General features: G+C 36.2%; 1 protein-coding gene across 1 annotated transcript in view; it reads right to left on the bottom strand.

Moving 5' to 3' along the window:
• LOC6043009 (zinc finger protein ZFAT) overlaps positions 1–12,229 on the bottom strand; it is a 155,230-nt gene extending 143,001 nt beyond the window's left edge. Inside the window, 1 exon segment of the mRNA XM_038254872.1 lies at positions 12,056–12,229. The gene's annotated coding sequence lies outside the window, so the exon portion shown is untranslated.
• Between the last annotated feature and the right edge of the window lie 6,415 nt (positions 12,230–18,644).

Raw genomic sequence — 18,644 nt, 5'->3', positions numbered from 1 at the left:
GGAATTGGACCGCAAGGAGCTCTGTCATTCTGAAACGGGTCGTTGGAAGCAGCGCGAGGGCTATCACCACCTAATACCCGGGACTGAGATAAGCTGTATCAGCATTCGGCATATACAAAGTCTGATACAAACTATACTTTCCCATAATTTCGCTACCGGTTAGCGGGTATTGGATTGGACCACACACACACAAAAAGTTAAATTATGCTAAATTTGCTGATGATTTCAATGTAAATACACCTTTTAAAAGAAAAGGGCAAAAAAGAAAATTTGGACGCAACTTTTTTTTTTGTCAAAAATATATTTTTTCAACAAATATCATTTCCTGAATCAAGGTTTAAATCCTTTTAAATCTAATAATTAACAAATGCAAATTCAAGTATTTTTTCCAGCAGATATGTTCACCAGAAAGCTCGTCTAATTTCTCATAAGTTTGTCTTTCTCCCCTTTTCAATTTAACTCGTTTTATTATTTATGTAAGTTAACTAAACAAAGATCATGTTTTCAGTTAAGAGCAATGTAATTTAACTTATATCTGCAGCCCATACTCCAAATTGAAATGCTGTCAAAGACAGCCTTATGGGAAATTGGACGAGTTCAGGCAAACTTATTTTCGAGACTGAAAAATCAAATCTCACATAAAGAAATTGCCAAAACCAAAAAAAAAATAAAAAATTGACAAAACTACTAGTTTTCATGCATTTTTATTTTCAAACCCACAGTATCTTCAGAAGGATTGAATTAGGACAATGGTCAATATGGTCAATGTACTTTTATGTGAAATTGGATGGAAAATCGATTCCTGCTTTCGGTTTTTTCAAAATTATGACGTTTAGACTATCTCAAAAACAGTTTTAATAAATGATTTTTGTATTTTCTCATCCTGCCTGTTTCGTGAGTCTTTTTGTAACGCCTTAGGCATTTTTTCAAAAAAAAAAAAAAAAAAAAAATAATAATATAATCGAATCGAAAAATCTAATAGAAGTGGAGATTTTTTTTTCTTTCAGTGTATTTTTTTCAGAAAGCCCGTCCAATTTCCTTGACCACTTTTTGATAGGATGCAACGGCTTCGAGGTACAGTATTTTTTTTTTTAATTACTAAATATACAAATATATTTAAATAACTTACGCCCTTCTTAAATGTCATTCTGGAGTGCAACTGGCTCCATTTACACAAAAATGGCTTTTAAAAGTCCAGGATAACATGTCTTCATAGTTTCATTGAAATCGCAGAGGGTCGGGTACAAAAGTACCTAACAAATCCTGATTTGGGCTGGAATTGCTCTATAACAAACTTATTGCATCGTAAAGATTCGCCCTGTATGTCTACGTGACGTCACAACTGGTCTCAATTTTGACATATTTGAAATCCTCGTGAAATTACACGTAAGTTTGAAGCTGTTAATGAGTTGTTTAGTGTGAGAAAACTGCGATTGATCAATAAGTTAATAGTTATAGTCTATGAAATTCCGTAACTTTTAACCTAAGGGAGTATGGGTTATGGAAGCTGTTGCAAAAAGATATAGGAGTTTTAAAAATATTAACTTTTAACACTAATTTGCAAAACCTATAAAAAAGGCAAACCAATCCCGGATCTTGATTTTAAATTTTGAAGTGCTTCAAAAGATCTTTAAAATGCAACTATGAGAATTGGAATTCATAGTTTTGCGAAAATTTTAAGATTTTATATGATTTTTGAACCTCAAACTTCAATGCTCGTTTTACCACAATTCCCTTTGTCGTAGAAGGTTCATATTTGACATGAGGTCATCTCATGCATAGACAAACAAATGCTGAAAGTTTCTTCCAAATCGGAGCATTTCGATACTACCTGTGACACACTGGTTAAAAAGTCACTCTTAAAAGCAATGAGGAAAAGAAAATATTGACAACCGGAGAGTTTTTACGGAGCAAATGAGCAAATCGAAGGGACCACCGAGGGAAGGATTTATTGAGGTAAGTAGAATATCGAAACAAGAAGAGCATCGAAGCATGCTGTTTGAAAGAACTGAAGAAACTATCGATGGATAGCGAAGATCGACAAACAGAGAATCAAATGAAATTGGGAAATTTCGATAATCTGAACATTACCGTAACAGAATTTTCGATGAACTCTTTGCAGCACCAGCGTCCCAAAACGCATCACTCGACTTCCCCAGATTTGAGTTCATAGAACGACTTTCAAACTTTCGGAGGAGTGATTTATGTTTCGCATGCACAGATTTTCTTCCCCTCTTCGCCTTCGTCGCCAGCGAGCAAAACTGTCGAACTTCTTCGTCGATGATCAGCACCGTCATCGCAATCATCGAGTTGGTTGGTAATCATCGTTTAACCCCGCGAGGTAGCTTCTGTGTTGCACATAATACTGCTGCTGGCTGGCTGACTGGAAAAAAAAAGTTTTATGTGTGTCGTGTGTCCGCCAGCTTGTGACGACAGCTCCGTCGTACAGTACCGACTGATTTCGCGCTTGTGTTTGTGAAGGACGAGTTCAGAAGCATCGGTTCTAGGTAGGGTGAGTTGGATCAACCGTACAAACACTCTTGAGAATGATGCAAAAGGTGTCACGGCGAAGAAACAGGGTGGTGGTGGTGGGCTGCCTTTGTGTGCAAAACGATTTGCAAAAGTAAAGAACACATAAAACGGCATAAACTTGAAGGAATTACGTGCGATTGCACTTCGGTTTTTGTTCCGTGAAGTTCTTCTCGGTTTGTTTGCGCTGGAAAGGAAAACCGATATCCCGGGCAGAAAGGCAGAAAAAGGCGAAAAGAAAGGGCGCGCAAAATCTACAACATAAAAGCGGAGTCATAACAATACACAAGGTTTAAGGTTCGATCGGTATGGCTGATTGATGAAAAGCATGGGGCAGGGGGGCGAGGGGATTTTGAAGGGGGGAAAACGAGAAGTTCAACGCGAACTCTCGCGCGCGTTGCAGCAGCAGCAGCAAACCCGAGAACGAGAACAATGGTTCGGGGTGGACATTATGGAATGTAAATAGAAGAAACTTGAGTTGATACGACCAACGACGACGACGTTTCAGAGGAAACACACAAACGGAAATAAATGGCGGCTGGCATTAAATGTTATGTTTGTTTCAAGTGCTGCAGAAATTGAAGGGATTTCATGGCATTATTCATAAATACAGATTAAGAAAGGTCATTATTCGGTTCATTTTTTCGATAAAGAAGTAAAAATCAATGCAATGCAATGACTACTTTAAGGGTGCACAGCAACGAAGGAAGTTGTTGTCTTCTTATTCCAAAATTGTCAAACTTTCGGACCCAATCCCGCAATAACGGGATTGTAAAATTAATCAAACTTTGCTGTAAATTACTTTGTGGACAGTACTTTAAGGGATGAATAAAAAAAATATTTCGATAGTACCCGTGTTTTTGAAGATACAAATATATCCGTAACAAAAAACCTGGGTGCAAAAGTTCTGGTTGATGTGCACCGTTAATTCAACCATTGATATGTTTTCATTTAATCTAACCATATACAATTTAATGGCAGGTTCCAGCAGAATATATCTGGAGTTTTTTTTTTTGAAAAGGTCCAATAAACTAAATTTTCAGATTTTGCTTTTTGGGTGATTTTTAATACCCCTGACTCAAGGCGGTTTCAAAAACACACCAAAAGCAACAAACTGTAAATTTGGTTTATTGGACCCCTCAAAAAAAAAAAAAAAAAAAAAAAAAACAGATATTATGACAAAAACTTTCAATAAAATTTGTATCAGCCTTAGGCTGTTGCAAATATTTTACCAAGTCTTAACATTGGACCGAAAAACCAGGGGCAAAACAATCTAAATTGCTAATCATAATGATTTTTAATATGTTTGGGCACGATTAAAATTTTGAACATTTATAAAATTACAATGTACAGCACCGCAAAAACTTTTTTTTTCGCAAAAATAAAATTTTCATTAATACTTAGCAATTTTGGAAACATTACTGGACAGGTGCATAATGCATTTGAAAACACTTTTTTCATTCAAACGTTGGAACCGTGGTCTTGAATTTCAATTTTTTAACTTTTTTTTTCAGCTCAATTTATTTTGTGTCATTGGTTTATCTATATAAGTCTTAATACAAGTTTTTAAAGCTGTCCATACAAAAATGGTAGGTAAATATTTGAAAATCTGTAATTTTTAAGGCTTCTTCTGATCGATTTGGTATCTTCGGAGAAATTGATGAGGACTATTCAGGAAAACAGGTACCAATTCTGCTGCTTTTAAATTATACTTTTTTCACAAAATTTAATTTTCCCAAAATCTGTACTTTTTTTTATTGAAATTTTTAGCTATGGAAATGTACAGCCAAATATTCAATATCAATTAAAAAATCCAAAATAATTGTTTGAAAAAATGCAAAAAATTCTCAAAATTCTCTTTCGTTCACATTGAAATGTTGACAATTAGTAGCTGAGACATTGGACATTATAAAATGGATAGCTAATTGCGTTAGATTTTGAAAACTTTAATTTTCCTGTTTGTTTTTTATCCGGTCCAATCTCAAATGTCTTGGAGGAAATTTTAGGAATTTTTTTGAACCATTCGAAAAAATATTTTTTTAAATAGTCACTTAAGTACTTATGGGCACTATTTACAAAAAAACTTATAGTGAAAATTTTGAGTTGAAATCAAACTTTAAGTGGACAAATTTCGAAAACGGTACACTTTATTAAATTGTCTGTGAAATTCTCTTTTATTGCATTTTTTTTACATTGTAAACTGTAATGAAAAAATGGGTAAAAATTCTATTTTTTCCGAAAAACTTAAAAAACTCATTAAATTATAACTACACAAAATTTTTCGAATAAAAAAAAAGTGTTGTTAGGATATCATTTTCTGGAGTAAAACATGTTAATTTGGAAATCGGAAAAATATTTTTCTCTTTGCTTTGTCGAAGACATCAAATCGATCAGAAAATTTATTCAAAAGATACACGAATACAGTCCAGACTCGATTATCTGAAGCCTTGATTATCCGAAGGTTTGTATGGGACTTCGGATCATCAAAAAAAAAAAAATCGAATATTTTTCCTAAACTTTCATGGACATATCTTAGGATGTTTAAAAAATCCCCTTGAACAGTCTTAATAGACCAGCTTTGCTTTTGAAAATCCAGGGTATTTATCACGAAAAATGATAATAACGTATAACAATTAAATTCCTTGCCAGCATTTTATAATTTGATAATTTTGTCTATCATCTGTCCGAAAACGATCCCAAAAACTTCTTGAATGTGACGTAAATCTGTCCGTTTGCTGCTCCAAGCCACTCCAGCTGCGTGTAAGATACCTGTTCGTTCGTTCCCCTGGGCGGCAAAATGAGGGGCAATAAAGCTTTAACAACCCAGCAAAGTGCGTCCTTCACCTTGCACTCGAGCTTTTCGATCGGGCTAAACTTTCCAAAACAAACGGACCCATTATTTTATGGGCCCTTCGCTCGTCTCTTCCTCAGCATCTCCTCGCCTCTCACCACCACAGGAAGAACCGTTATTAGAGAGGCACAGACTCTATGCTCAATATTGCTCAATCATTTCAGGGCCGAGGCTAGGCACTTCCGAGGGAAAATTTTGGTGTGAAAGAAAGTCATAAAAATCTTCGGGAACAGTTCGGCACGACGAAGCAGACGACAAAGCGGAAAAAAGCCATAACGTAAGGTTAACGCGCCCGCGTATGGGGCAATAAAACAATCTTCTAATGCTCGGTTTGTTACGTTTTTACTACTACTATTACTACTACTACGATTTTGACGAGCAAAATCCCTAAAAACCTAACACAAAGCGCGCACGCACCTTTATTTTCTTCTTGAGAATTGCAAGCCTATTTTGACTTGTTGATTTTCAGCGTGTTTCCGATTTGGAGGTTTTTCAAACTCCTTTTCGCTTTGAAAGAAATTAGAAAACTACTGTTTAAAAAAACAAAAATATTCAGCTTTGAAATTACATGGTTTTACCACAATTTTCTTTTCTCATATTTTTTTTTTACGGATTCAACGAACCATCTTTGCGGAAAACTTTGCGCGGTTGGTCTGGCCATTTAGAAAAGAAGGATGTTGGAAGCAATCACCTCAACATTAGGGCTAGTTTAGATTAGAGAAAACAAAATTTCTGCGGAACTGTTCATTGAAAAGCAGTTATCCTCGATTATCCGAAGTCCTTGGAAAAATTTCACTTCGAATAAACGAGTCAAAAATAAAGGTTTACCGAGTTGGATAAATACGACGAGTGCTGAAAAAAACATGTTTCGCAATTTTTTTTTAATCCGCAAAACACTCTTTCAATTGGATTTTGTCAGTGAAACGCTCGTTTTTTCGCTTCAATGTTATTCACCATCAATATTAGTGTCAAACTCCAAACAATATGGTACAATATTACTTTTCTATAAATGTACTGAAACTATGAACGTTTCTTAGCATATATTATGCTAAAAAGTGCAATGTAAATTTTTCAACCATGAATCGGAATTAGAGGGTGACGAGCGGGAATTCCCGGGAAAAAATTCCCGGAAAATCGACTATTTTTGGACCTCTCGATTCCCGGGAAATTCGGTCGAGACTCCCGGGAAATTTTAAACAAATAAACATGGAAGCAAAATTATATAAACTAATCAGAAAATCATTTGAAAAATTCAAAAAATTTCTTATTCAGAAAGTGTAAATTTTAACATGTTGAAAATTCCAATAACTATTATTGAGAAAAAACAAAAAAAAATGTGGTGCCCAAAATTTATCTTAAAAAAATTAAGCAGTTGCACCCAGAAATGATATCAAATATTTTATTTTCAAATATTATTTTTTAAAGTTATTTCTAAGAGGGACAAGCTTTTTCAAGTTAACTTCGATTTCCATATCATCTCTCGAGAATATCAATCCTCATAATCTATTTTTTTGTGAATATTTGGGTTTTCCTGATAACAGAAATATTTCTTTAATAAATATTTCGGTTAACCTTAAAAATTACAAAAAAAACAGTTTAATTTGTTGTTTTGAGTCGCTGTTATCATAATGCTGAATTCCCGATACTGGGAAATGAAATATAAGCTGTATAATCTGTATTAGTTATTTTTATTTATAAAAATCTAATAACAAGTTAGTGCAAATTTAAAAAAAATCATTAGTGCGAATTAAAATTCGTAGATATTTTAAACTACAATTTCGAGCCTTAAAATGCCGACTAAAAAACGATTTTAAAAAAAGAAACGATTTTTTATTTGCAGATACAAAAAAAAATCAAAAGGTTTTATAAAGTTCCCCAAAATAATGATGCTACTTAAAATAACGTTTTATAGAATTAGTATGAACTAATTGTAGTTGAATTCATTGAAAACAAACAAATTTATTACTTTTTATTTTGAATTTTTGGCACTATTGGAATAGTAAAAAAACTCCCGGGAAATGTCCAAACTCTACCCTCGATTCCCGGGAAATTGAAAATCTCGAGAATCGTCACCCTCTAATCGGAATCCGACAATGCAAAACAATATTTTTTTCAGAGTTCAATTTTAGGTCGTTTACTAATGTGATCCCAAAAGAACTCCAAAGTTATCTGGAAAAAGGAGGCAAATTCGGCGATGGTGAAATTTTTGTATAATATTCATTTGATTCAACTGCTCGAGTTCTGCTTTCAAATTTTTCATATTTTCTTAAGACCAACATATTTTTTTTTTTAAATAAACAATAATTTTGTTTAATTGAAATTGATTCTGATTTTTCACAGTACATTTTGCAATAATATGTATTTATAACTTCAGCTACACATAAAACATCAAAATTCAAAATATTTTGAAGTTCTACTATTAATATTTGATTTTTTATAAACGGATAAGTTTTCTTTTTCAGTGAGAACTTTTATTTTTAGAAAACTTGAAATAGTTTAATTCATTGTTGAATCATAAAAAGTCGGCGTATTGACTCAATAAAAATAGCATCAATTTTTGCCCGCCTCCCTGTGCAAGAATATGAGTTATCAAAAATCAACAACTCGTATTTTTTTTTTCAAAACAAGTCTTTAGTGCTTAAATAGCTTTATGTAACTTTGAATATGTTTTTAAAAACATATTTTTTTCAGCGGTCTACTTTAGCCATGTTTTTGACTAATATCTTCTATGTTTTAGTCAAACAAACCTAATGATTTAAACTTGATAACAATTATGACGAATTGACAAAAACACACAATTTTGTAATTTTTAAAGCGCCAAATTGATTGAGAACAATTTTCTTGACAAATGTGCACCGACGTCAAGAACTGTGTATCGACCCCAAACTGAAGGAAGTAACGTCGTCGTCGTCGGTAAAGTGCTTTGGTGGCCTTGAAATATCGATTGACACCAGCAAGGCACACGATGCAGCGGAGGAAAGGAAAAAAGAAACCAACACCGTTGGACGGCTAGCTGCGGAATTGTGTGTGGAATGGAGAGAGAGCAGAAAAATAAAATCGCTAACATGGAAGCGTTGTAGAATTTGAGCAGTTCGCCTTTGAGTAGAAATGTGAACGAGCAGAGCAAGTCCACAGAACGGAGAGGGCAAGAAAAGAGTGCGTATCGTGCAGGGGAACCATTTAAAATGTAATCTTTCTTTTTTATGCGTTTGAAGATTGGTGTCGGTTGATGGACTATTAGTTACTCGGTAATATTTGGGTAATATGGTTGGGATGACGTGTTTATAGAGTTTGTTGACTTAGTCGAACAATTAATCTTGGAGATGTTGCCTGATAAAACAAATTGTAACAAATATACGATTTATATTATTTAACTGTAAATGTAACTTTTTTGGAAGTAAAGAAAATATCTTTCCCGGTTGATGGGTACTAATTATTTCAAATAAGGCGAACAATCAGCTTTTGAATTCGTCAGTGTTTTGAAAGTTTTTAATTATCTGGACACTATTGAATACAAATGTGGAACTTTTGTGATCCAAAAAGAAAAAGTATTTTTGGAAACAAGGCTCTTGCAAATTTGTTTTGCGTTTTGCAATTCTCCCATTACTGCGTAAAATGCAGATTTAAATTTCTATAATTTGTAACTCACAGTTCTGCTAATGAAACTCCTCCATTTTGAATTCGAATACCTCCCGATAAAATCGATTAAAACTAAACGAGGATACGATTTATTCATAATTGTGTTTTTTTGGCCAAACTTATAAAAAATACGATTCCAATTATCCTGAAAAAAGAACTTTCAGAACAATTTCGGGCCCAATTGGGCAACTAGTGCGTCCATCCCGGGAATTCCCGGGACAAAAATCCCGGGATTTTCCCTAATCCGGGAATTCCCGAATCCCGGGATTTTTTGAAGTAAACATTATCACCAATTAACAGTATTTAGCTAATTCTATGATGGTAAGCTTGAAAAACATAAGAAATTTAAAGAAAACATATAATTTATGACTGTTTAAAAAGAATTCCCGGGATTTGAAAAATATTTTCCCCGTTTCCCGGGAAATTCAAAACCCGGGAAAATTGGACGCCCTACGGAAAACTCATGCCAGATTATATGAATCGGTCAAATTGAATTTGTAAACAAACATTTCATCTCTTCCATGTCAGTAAATGTGTTCAGTAAGAATGAGCAGGAAGGACTACGTATTTCAGCAAAAAAAAAAAATCAATCAATCGTTGATATTTTTGCACAACTGTAACATAAAACTTTTGTGATACTTTTTGTTTCCAAATTTTGGAAATGAGGCTCAACATTTGAAATTTTTAAAATCTGCACCGGTTTTGGAATTAAATTGAACACTTAATTTAACCTAAATTATAAACTCGATGTTTACGATTTTACTTAGCCAAAAACGTAGAAACTTCTAGATCGTATGGCTGCCTTGCATAGCATACACTCAAAGTCAAAAGTATACTTTTTTCAAGTTCACCCGTCGTCACCCTTTTAAAAGGGTATCGAAAATGTACTGATTTTGACATACCCTTTTGAAAGGGTGACGCCGGGTGAACATGAAAAAGGAATAGAAAGTATCCTTTTGAGGGATGATACTTCTGATTTTGAGAGTAGGTTTAAATATCAGCAATTCGTTGTTGTCGTGCTATCTTGTCGCACGTGCATTTTGGGCTCAATTAAGCTAAGAACGCTATTTTGTACAGCTCTCAATGCCTCACCTTTAGACCTTCAGTGATCCCCAAAATTCGATTTCAATCCTGAGAAATATAATAAATACAATAAAAACTGAAAAAAAATCCTGCATTGTTGTTCCTGCTATCACCATAAAAATGGTTGCAATTGCGACAACTGGCCAAAAAGATTTCAGGTCAGAACGCATTTGACACACGTGCTTATATGTCCGACTACTGTAAACATTTGTAATTATAACTCGAGACTCCGGCAACCGAATCCAACAAAACTTCAGAACAATACAGAATTGTCAACCAAACAAAAGGTGTTTGTTATTGTTTACATTACATGCGCTAGTTTTTGTTTATTTAAGGTCAAACATTAAAAAGCGTTTTTTTCGAAACGTCAAAAAGCGACGTGCGAAAAGAAAGCACAACAAAATCGAGTTTACCTATTTCTTCCTGTTCAGTTAGATCCGTGTGTTTTTTTTGTCATGGAGTGGAAATAATCAAACTGCTTTCAATGCAAATTTATAAAAAAGATTTTTTTTGTTTAGCCCTCTGACGCCAACTTTATTTTTGGAAAATTTTGTATATTTCCGCGATATTTCAAGCAACTACGAACAATTTTGCTTCTCATGATTTATGTTTTTATAGTTTAATTTTCAGCATTTTAATATGCCATTATCTTGTTAAGACTTTTTCCGATGATAATAAGGCTCTACCACCTGCTAGCATTACCTTTGAAGTTTTTTTTTTATATTTCTGCAGTCATCTTCCAATTTTTTGCATGTTTTCATTTGTTGATTAACTCAACTCCCGTAAGCATTTAACCACTCAAATTTGACTTAAATGAGGTCGCAGAACTCGAATTTGAGAGTTCTGGTTTTCATTTCTTTTAAAGAATCAAAAACAGGAACTTTTTTTTAAATAACAAAACCTATATTAAATTTAACACAAAAAAAACGTTAACAAAATTATATATTTTAATCTGAATAACCAACCTTTTGATTCATTCACATCCTTATCCATCCATTCTAATAACCAATAACCGTTTCCATTGGCCATTTTCATTTCCATCCCATTCCAAACATCTCGTTTCTAATCTCCAATATACCACCACACGTCACGTATTCCTCCCTCCCTCTCTCCCAAAGCGTCAGCCATAACCGTTCTCAATAAATAATAACGCAAACCGCCTGTCAATTATTTGATCTATTACAAATGACAATGGCAGCGCAGTACGGAGAAACAACAACAAAAACAACAACCAAGCCATCAAACATTCACGCTCGTCAAAGCCATCACGAGCACGAGCTGCTGCTGCGAGAACGAGAGCGAGAACGAGCGAATAAGAGTACGAATGTATCGACAACGCTGACGAATACCAACAACAACAACATCAGCAAAGCAAAACTATTAGCAAGCCACACCTTTTAAAAGGGCGGTACGTAAAAACACACCGTCGCTGCTCGTCGTCGTCCGCATGTATCGAGCAACAAACCAAACAGAACAAAAACAACAACAACAACAACGGTGGACACAAAACTGTGCGAGAGCCGTCGGCAAAAGAGAAGAAAATTTCAGACTGCCGGCTTGCCGAACGCAAAAGTGTGCACCGTCAGGTGCTGCCACCTTCTGGAGCAGAGGAGAACTTCCACTGTGTGACGTTTACGCCATTGATGGATTGGTGAAGGATTGCACCAATACATGTAAGCGAGTGGCAGCGCTCCGGATTGCGAAAGTGAGGTTATGTTTGGATAAATTTTTGTTTTCATGATTTTTTGAAGGAAATTTAATCATTTTTGCTCAAAATTTTAGGAGTATCTATAAAAAGTCGAAGTCATATCGCAGGAAGTGGACGACGACACAAAGACAGCAATATTTTTACAAAACCTTCAAATCAAAACAAATCCTTTGTTTACATTTGCTAGGAACCTGTTTCACCCTACATCCAAGTCTACTAAACGGCTAAGTGGATCGGCACAGTACCTGTTCGTTGCCCGCTACTAAATTCCGCCACTAACAGTCACTAATTCCTCACAACACTTCACTTTGAACCCGTAGAATATCAATTATGTTGCCACTTTACACAAAACATCAACACGCGCGATGCACGGCACGTCCGCCGAGAGAGCGAGAGCGTGAGCTGCAATCAAAACACACGCACACCACTGTACGAACGCTTCTTTGACAGTTTAGCATCACTGTGTGTGTGCGAGTACGAGTGAGCGGGCTCTCTCCCTCTCCCGGGAGAGCCGGTGAGTGAGAGCCCGATTATTAATGGGTAGTGAGTCGAATTGCTCCTCCTATCCGTCAATGATGACAAGCCGGTGCGGAGTCGATACGCGTGTGACAGTTTGTTCGTCTGTCCGTCTGTGCGTCCGTACGTACATGTCCATCACGGCAGCTCTCTCTCCCGTTATTGTAAGCGCGCTCTCCGGGAGGAAAAGTGTGTGTGCGGTTGGAAGAAGAGCGAAAGAAAGTGTGGCGGCGTTCCGGTGAGATTTTAAGTTTTTGTTGAGTTTTTCTTGCCATGGTTTTGGCGTTGGCGTCAGAGTGGAATTTCTTCGTGAAGGGATGTTCAGAGGCGTTTGGTGTTTTTTTTATATGATTTATGATTTTTATGATTTCAAAAAATATTTTGGATTAATTTATTGGACTCCGGGATGTTTAGTCTGATATGCTTTTTGTAGAGTTAGAATTAGATGTAAAATTGTTTTTTAAAGCTGTGATTCTAATACAAGAAAAATTGGAATAGTGAATAATAGAATAGTGAATAATAAAACGAAATTCACCGCAAAGATCGAGAGCATTTCATTACAAGAAAGTTCTTTAATGATAATTTTATTAAAAAATGATTATTTGGATATGATGACAAAAAGTCATTTAGTTGATAAAGAATGACTAATAAGGCCGTTGCAAATATTTTTCAAAGTTTATGTCACCCCCCCCCTCCCCCTTCAAAATTTGTTTTAAAAAAATCAGGGAGCAAAAAAATATTTGTAAAGTAAGCAATTCTTTTATAATTAATTGAAATTTCTGAAAAAAATATTCTTAGAATTTTACATATGCAAATGTGTGCCTTAGTATTTGTTTTGAATTTTTGGATATTTCTCGAATTAGTTTTCAAAAAGCCGTAAGAGCCATTGGTAAACAAAGTCCTTTTTGTATTGGTATTCGACCTACTTACGAAAAACCAATATCAAAAATGCTCGAGATTGTTCATCTACACGTCCTTCAAGTGCCCCATACTTGAAATAAATGAAATTTTGTTTCATTTTCGAGAAAAACGAAAATTAGTGTCAGAGGTCACGGTGGCTCTTACGGCTTTTTGAAAACTCACACGAGATTTGTTCTTTTAAAAATTAGCTGATCTTTGATTTTTTTTAATAAACAGCAAATCAAATTTATTTCTATAAGTTGTAACATTGTTTCATAGATTCGCAGTGCTTGAAATTTGCACACAGATTTAACTTGTCGAATTAACGAAAAGTTCTTATGTTTTATTTATGAAAAAAAAAAAATGATTTTTTATGTTTATGGATTTGATTCAACCTGTGTAGCTTCTATACCACCTTTTAAATATTTTTGAATCTTTTATTTATTATTTTTTTCTGAGAACAAATAGAATTTCGGGGTAGTTTTGCTGAAAGTACATTGCACAAGAACAGCTTATACGGAGATAAAAGAGTTCCCAAAATCATGAACATGTGTTCATGAAAATGAGTCATTCTCGGGTGAGTTTTCGAAAAGTCGTAAGAGCCGTTTTGACCTCCAACACTAATATTCGTTTTCTCAAAATTTTAATAAAATTTAATTTATTTTTAATTTGGGCTACTTGCAAGATGTGTAGATGAACAATCTTAAGCATTTTTAAATTGGTTTTTCTTTAATAGGTCGAATATCGAGGCAAAAAATCATTTAGTATTTGCATTCGTTCAAAACAGTTTTTTTGTTATTTTATTGGAAAAAAAACAGATTTTAAAATGACTTGCTGGTTTTAACATCTCTCTCAATGTAAACTGATTTAGTTTTCAAAAAAAAAAAAAAAAAAAAAAAAAAAAATGTGTTGGTATTGAATTCTCCAAGATCCACATTTTTTTATTTGTATGGTCTTGCTATCAAACCTTCATTTTTTTAATCAAATTTGATATTGGTGATAGAGAAGGTGGGAATGATGTTCTTGCCAATTAGCCAAACGTAAAACTTAAAACGTTGGGTACCACTGCGATAGAAAAGCACTAACTTAAAAAGCTCTTTGTAGTTGCCTTTCAACTACGTATTTATTTACATCAAGATTGTAAAACCCTGGATGGCCACCTGGTATGTGTCCCAACAACCAATCCCAAAGAGGAAGTTCGAATCCTACCTGCTTTGTGTCGTGTTTTCTTTATATTCTACACAAAAAAAGCAAAAAAAAGTAGTAATCCAGCTGCGTGTACAATAAGACCTGGCTGTAAAATAAATTTTGCATTATTTTATGAAATTCTATGTAATATTGTAATATTATATTGTATGTAATATTGTATGGGAAACCTTCTTGACCGAAATGTCAAGTTCATATATTCGTATAATGGCCGAGTGGGCTACTAAGGCGTCAGTCCTTACTGCTGATGCTAGATTTGAATCCCGTTGGTTTTAACTTTTTTGTGTCTTGAACTATAAAGACAACGACGATATAGGGGAAATTCTCGTATGTTTGGCAGGTTAAGCGCTCGCTCCTAATTCCATCCAATTTGCTGATTTTCACTATTTCAACAACTAATTTTGCAAAACTTTTGATAGAAACTTGCTTGCTCACTTCTTATTGAGCTATTTATCGCTTGATTTCAGTTGAAAACGCTTTTAATTAGCTTTAATTGAATGTCAAAGTTCTGACCTACCAACATTAGAGGCACGCTGGAATTAGATGCTGTTCCCCTATCTCTGGCTCTGGCGATATGTTTCTAAGTTTTCCTCTGCAGAAACAGCTCATTTGATGGAGCGGAAACAGCGTACTTCAAGCGGAACTCGGATTCTTTTTATATGCCCAGCGCATTCTTCGCGAGAGTTTGAGGTTTGTATTGGTGAGATAGATTGAATCGCCGTCTTGACTGGGAAAGAAAATTGATTTCCTAGACGAGCTGTCGCAACTCTTGACGGTGGATTCCAAGGGTCATTTGAGGGTCAAATCTTGTCAAAATCAATTTCGTAAAAACCAACATTCCAGCAATCATCTAATCCAGCTGATTGATTCCTTCCAGGCTAACCCGCGCGATGTCAATGACTTGTCGCCGTCGGAAGAACCGCGACAACAACAACACCGACTCGCGTGCAGACATGCACAGAAACTGGTGCCGGATTCGAGCAGCATTCTCCACATACACGCTTGACACGCTCGCGATTCTTATATACCTTCCTGGTGGTAGTAGCAGCAGCAGCAGCAGAACCAAACCAAACCGGTGGCGATTTCACACATGTGTTTGAGACCCCGCAGCGGTTCCTCCGGACACCTTGACCGCCAGCTCCCCGAGAGCGTGCACATGCTCTTCGGATTGCGCTCGCGCTGGCGGAGAGGATCGTGCATTCTCCATGTTGCAATATCGTTTCGGTTCCGATATTGTTTCTTACCTGCCCCCTGCCCTGCCCTACGTAGTCCGCGCGAGCCGATCCGGAGAGTCCGCTGCTGCAGTCGGCACTTGTCTGCCGTTGGACGACACAGAACATGCTTATGCTTTTAGGGAGCCCGCAATCCGGCAGTCGCGCGAAATTGCGCTGAAATGGCACGACGGTAGTTTCAATTTCAGCGATACCCGCGGGAAGTCGTCGTCGTCGTCGCGTTGTTACACAGCGGTCGGTGAAGTTAGCCCTTTCGAGACTTGGTCGTGTGTGTGGATGTTTGTGTGTTGGTTGCGTCGACGGTTCCGTCCAGAGATTGCGTCACACGCGTGGTGACGTCACGTCGTTACACATGTGGTTGGCTTCTTTTGTTGTGGTTTCGTGATTTATGTTTTGATTCCTGTCTACAGTATCAGTAGCAGTAGGTTCTTCCAGCAGTTCCAAACTTCAAGGTAGGTTCTCCCTCCCTTTCAAGAGACAAGCAATAATTATCGATTCCTGGCAAGGGATTAGCTTTGGCAAAGGAAAAACGGCAAATGGGGACTCTTCGTCTAGTGCGGGGTTGAACACCAGGTGCTGCTCTACCGAGAGCTCTTCCGACGTTGATGTGAGCTTGCTGGATGACGACGATGAAGGTGCCGTTTGTTGGCAGAGGTCGTAAAATATAACGCCGGGCATGCGCAGAACCCATTTGACATTTCGAAAAAAAAAAGAAGTAGAAATCCCCATCAGAATCATATCTCTTCCACCTCATCCCCGTCAAGCTCCATGGAATCCTCCAGGCCAGAAGCAAGAAGCATCCGTTTTCCAGAGGGGGTGGAAAAATCCGTCTCATTATGTATCCTCGTGTAGCGCTGGCACGTCTGGGATTCAAATGAGATCGCCCTCATTTATGTTTAGTTATGTACACATGAATGTGTTCAGGACAGGGTAGAGGAGGCATATATCTGCGGCATAAAAACCCCGAAGGGGAGGCGAGGAAAAGGTTTCGTTTTGATAAAATTATGAGATTGCCTCCCACACCTCCAGCTTGGAGCCTTCCCGGGTCTCCTTATCATGTCATGTCTTCGTCGTCGTCGTCGTCGGTTGGAAAGTAGAACACACCTGGAAAAGGCTTGTTTCCGCAAAATTGAGGACTTCAAGCCGCGGCGGCGTAGGTGTGAGCTTCTAACGAGAGCAAATCGTGGGCGGCAGCGGCTTTAATTTAATTAACTAATTAATTTGCGCATACATAAAACACGACGCACACGTGTGTGTGTATTAGGATGTAACAAAAATGACTTTTTGGCGGGCATTCAAGGGTTTGTTCCGGTGGGCATACTAAGCTCAAATCCAAAATATGAGCTTGATTGGACGTAACAGGAGCTGGCGCTCCGCCCTTCAATTTTAAATGGGATTTAACCCGTAAAAAAAGATTTTTTCAAAAATGTCACTTTTTGAGGCATTTTGGCCACCAATGCGTTTACCAAAAACATCACTGGCGTGTAGGCCAGATCCTTGCGCATCTTTTGCCATATATATAACATTAACATTTGGAGCACCCTGGAGCTCGGTACAGGCCTTCAAAGTTTGGCATTTTTTCGAAAAATCGGTCCCGGCAAAAAAGATATGCCTCGCGACGCCCTAGACGCCATTTGATTTTGCCGGAGCCGATTTTCCGAAAAAATGCCAAACTTTGAAGGCCTGTACCGAGCTCCAGGGTGCTCCAAATGTCAATGTTATATATACCAAAAGATGCGCAAGGATCTGGCCTACACGCCAGTGATGTTTTTGGTAAACGCATTGGTGGCCAAAATGCCTCAAAAAGTAACATTTTTGAAAAAATCTTTTTTTACGTGTTAAATCCCATTTAAAATTGAAGGGCGGAGCGCCAGCTCCTGTTACGTCCAATCAAGCTCATATTTTGGATTTGGGCTTAGTATGCCCACCGGAACAAACCCTTGAATGCCCGCCAAAAAGTCATTTTTGTTACACTCTAGTGTGTATGTTTGCTTTTGTTGTGCTACTACATGGTATCAATATTTAAATTGAAAAATTAATTACAGACTGGAGGTTGGTGACTTTTTTTTGCTCGCGCTCGATGCTTCTTATCAAGATGTTTGCCGCCGAGAGCAAATATGTGAACGGATTCGTTGTTGATTCAAAAAGGCAGAGAAAGGTGCAGCAAATTTAAATAAGCCGTAAAAAGACAATGTGACACTCAAAAGGATTACCCTTACAAAAAACGACATATTAAGAGAATTTTAAGAAAGGAAACATTGTTAAACAATAAATCAATATAATAAATTTAGTGAATAAAATTAAATCAATATAATAAATTTAGTGAATAAAATTAAATTGGGATTGAATATTGAATTATAAAAGACGTTTTTATGTTTTGACATTGAATATTCAAAGGCAAACATAAAACTTCAATAAATGTTAAATCGTATTTTGTTGGGGTGGTACCAACTGTGAAATTGTGCGATACGAATAATTTAATTTTAACATTTGAAAATATTTGATCAGCTGCTCAGTTCATCAACATAAAATGTATTTCATTGTAACATGTGAGCAGTTCTCTAGGATTTCGGTCATTCGATTTTTTTTTGTATTTTTTAATCCGACTGAAACTTTTTTGGTGCCTTCGGTATGCCCAAAGAAGCCATTTTGCATCATTAGTTTGTCCATATAATTTTCTATACAAATTTGGCAGCTGTCCATACAAAAATGATGTAAAACAATTCAAAAATCTGTATCTTTTGAAGAAATTTTTTGATCGATTTGGTGTCTTCGGCAAAGTTGTAGGTATGGATACGGACTACACTGGAAAAAAATAATACACGGTAAAAATTTTTTTGTGATTTTTTTATTTAACTTTTTAACACTAAAACTTGATTTGCAAAAAAACACTATTTTTAATTATTTTTATTTTTTGATATGTTTTAGAGGACATAAAATGCCAACTTTTCAGAAATTTCCAGGTTGTGCAAAAAATCAT

This window comes from Culex quinquefasciatus, chromosome 2, assembly GCF_015732765.1.
Source record: "Culex quinquefasciatus strain JHB chromosome 2, VPISU_Cqui_1.0_pri_paternal, whole genome shotgun sequence".
Classification (NCBI taxonomy): domain Eukaryota; kingdom Metazoa; phylum Arthropoda; class Insecta; order Diptera; family Culicidae; genus Culex; species Culex quinquefasciatus.
This window is presented reverse-complemented; position numbering and strand designations above follow the sequence as displayed.